Source organism: Microtus ochrogaster, linkage group LG3 (assembly GCF_000317375.1).
Source record: "Microtus ochrogaster isolate Prairie Vole_2 linkage group LG3, MicOch1.0, whole genome shotgun sequence".
NCBI lineage: Eukaryota > Metazoa > Chordata > Mammalia > Rodentia > Cricetidae > Microtus > Microtus ochrogaster.
In genome coordinates, this window is record NC_022029.1 from 24,491,757 (window position 1) to 24,495,286 (window position 3,530).

Here is a 3,530-nt window from a genome sequence, read left to right on the forward strand (position 1 = left end):
TTTATAAAACTCCATTTTATTTTTTTTTTTTTTTGGTTTTTTGAGACAGGGTTTCTCTGTGGCTTTGGAGCCTGTCCTGGCACTAGCTCTGTAAGACCAGGCTGGTCTCGAACTCACAGAGATCCACCTGCCTCTGCCTCCCAAGTGCTGGGATTAAAGGCGTGCGCCACCATCGCCCGGCACTAAAACTCCATTTTAACTATCAAGCATGTACCCGAGGCACAGGTATGGGCACATGAAAGCCCTTGGCTCTGTCCCTACCTCTGGATTTGTCATGCTTTTCTAATACGTTAGCTGGGATCATTTTTCACTAATACAGTAAAGATAGGTTACATATAAAATATTAAAAAATGTCTAGCCTTTTTTTCTATGACAAAAAGTGGCACTGGCTATTTTCAAAAGACTTTCTGAAATTTTTATAAGAGTAAAGTTAATAGGGATGAGGTTAATTTAAAAAAAAACTGACACTCAGGAGTCAGAGGCAGGAGGATTTCTGAGTTTGAAGCCAACTTGATCCAAAAAGTAAGTTCGAGGACAGCCAGGGCTATTCAGAGAATCCCTGTATCAAAAAGAAAATAAAAATTAAGTGAGAAGCCAAGGGACTGAGGGATCTGATCTGGCCCGGAGCTACACAAGCAGAGAAAGCACTGGCTGGGAAAGATGCCTTGCTTTAGTATCACCTCCCGGCTCCCCATGTCACACCCCAGCTAGAACACTAAGGCCACAGAACAAGGAAAGAGCGCCGACGGTTGGAACAGGGAAGCATCAAATCACACACAAAGGCAAGCCCACCAAAATAACATCAAGTCCGCTCTCAGAAACCCTAGAACCCAGGTGGCCAAAGAACCATGTGCTTCAAGCCCTAATTTACCCAGATCATTATTTCCAGCAACACTACATCCATGAAGTCATGGAAGAGAATAAACAATTAAGTATTTTTTCACAATGAGCCTGAAATATGATGGACAGTGTGAAGAGTTGAGTGATACAGATCCAAGGCCTCCGGGAATTAGCATTGAGCGTCCTTACAGAAACTCAAGGCTGAGAAAGAACTTTGTTCTGGTGTGTCTGCGCTTGTTCCAGAGGCACTACCGTGGACGTGGGATGTTTCCACTCATTTTCTGCTTCTATAAGAAAAATATTCAAGGCTGGATAATCTGTAACAGAAAGAAATTAATTTATTTCTGATCCCAAGGAGGGACATGTTTTTTTGCTGCCTCAAGACAGTGTGGGGATCATGACGCTGTGGGAAAGGGGGCAAGGATGCTTCTCAGGACTCGGTCACTTGCTACAAACCCTACTGCATAACATCTTTTCGAACCTTAACTATCCCCCAGTGCTTCATTTTACATGTAAATTTAGAGACTGTTCCCAACAGGTGAGTTCTACAAGGCACATTTGAATAACAGCATTGGGTGGTTAAAATGTAGTGATGTTCCCCCCCCAAAAAAAATGTAGGTCGGGGGCCTTTAGGAATATCAATGTTAAAGTCTCTCAATCCTGGATAGACTGACAGCCATCTGCTCTGATACGCTCTCCAAGAACTCAGGGCCTGAAGTTCTGCCCACAGGAGCTTCCTTGAGTTATTTGTCCATGGGCATCTCACAGAGTGGGGTCAAAAAAAGACCTTAACGTCCTATACTCACCATGCTGGGAAGAACACAAACTCCAATGCAGAAACCAATGACAGCGGAGGAATAGGACGGAACATGTCACCGATAGGCTTCATTGATTTATCACGGACAGGCAAACTGTGGTGTCATGGAATCAAAGCCCTAATCAGCATGCAAAGTGTGTCTGTACCGTCTGTCTCTCCTAGGGAGACCTAACAGAGCACCCCCAGAGACAGGCTCGTGATTCCCAGAAGTGGTTCTGTTCAGCAAGGAAGGCCGTTTTGACATTCTGAGGGCAGGACATGAAATCAAATCCCTCAGACTCACTCTGTTTGCCAGTGACTATGCCATTATAAGTTTTCAAACGCGATTCGCTCAAGCCTTTTATGTAACCCACTTCAGGGCACTCAGACGTTTCATGGAATGGTTTCCATTCTGTCTGGCACATCACTTAACCAAATGGAGGGCAGACTCAAGTCTCCTTGTGACAAAAGTACACCCCTCCCAAATAAAAACATTTTCCAAGACCCAAAGGCGCCTGCGACTGCATCTGGCCAGTTTTTACAAACTATGGAAAGTAGACTCAGCTTTATCAGTTTGGTACCAGCAGAAGGATTTTTTTTATCAGTAAACCTGATATCAAAGCATCACAAATAAAAAAGTCCTGAGGATTAAGTCCTTCAAATAATAGTTCTCATTAAAAATTTAAATAAAATAATTTGATCAAAATTACTCTCACCATCATGGCATTTAAAAGGATTCTAGGTCTAGGGAGATGCCTCCATTGGGTGAGTACCTTTCACACAAGCATAAAGACCTGAGTTCAGATTCTCAACACCCAGGAAAAAAAATCCCAGACATTGTGGCAAATAGCCTTGGTGAACAAAGACCAGAGGGTCCCTGCAGCTCATTGGCCAGTTAGCCTTGTTGAACCATGAGCTCTGGCCTCAGAGCCTCTAACTCTGAAAAATAAGATGGAAAACAATTAAGTAACTCTAACTCTCTCCCTCTCCCTCTTCCCCTCCCCCTCTCTCACACTCCATTCCCCCTCCCTCTCGAGAATGAAGAGCAGTCCAGATTCCCTGCCCTGCCTGAAGTCCAAGGTCCTCCCCCCCCCCCCCGAACGAGGACAAATACTTAGTTCTATCTGTGGGCAGATGTGAGGGGCTCTGCTTTATTAGCTCTGTGAGATCAGGGGATGCTGAGCTCCCAGGAGGTGTGTGATCCATATCAGGGAAAACAGCCCATGAAAGGAGGCAGATTTGCCTTGGGGGCCAAGTGCTGAGAAAAACAGCCATATCTAACTTTCTAGTCAAAGAGTCAAACACCTGACTTGGGTCTTGGGAGCAAAACTACCCACTTCATGCACCTAGGGGAAGGGAAGGCATGGGATGTTCATGATCCACATACCACAGACCCATCCTTCGAGGGCAGAAAAAAAAAAAAAAGACTCATCTCAAATGGTAAAATGCACTTTTCTAGGGTTGAATGCAGCTCTCAGCCTGAGCAGAGACAACAGTGGACAATGGTCAAAGTCAGGACTCCCAGCTGGCCAAAGTCCTGAAAGTAAGCAAAAGCTGAGGGCTCCGCCCCAGGACGTATACGCCAGCTCCTCCAAGGCCCAAGAAATAGGGAAGAGGGAAGTGGAAGGAATACAGGAGTCAAAATATGAGAGGGAGCGTGTTGGGATACTGAGGCCCGGATGTGACATGGTCATGTGACTGTGAGCACACAGGAGCTGTAACTGCCTAAGAGTAAGGAGAGGGTGTCAGTCAGGGTTGGAGAGGAATAGGAGAGAAGGGGGCGTGGGTGGGAGTGAGAGGAGGGGAAAGAGGCTCGGGGGAGGAGTTGAGCATGATCACTGTTCACTGTAACAAATACATTTGTGTCCGAAATAAAACAGGGAATCTGAAAAGC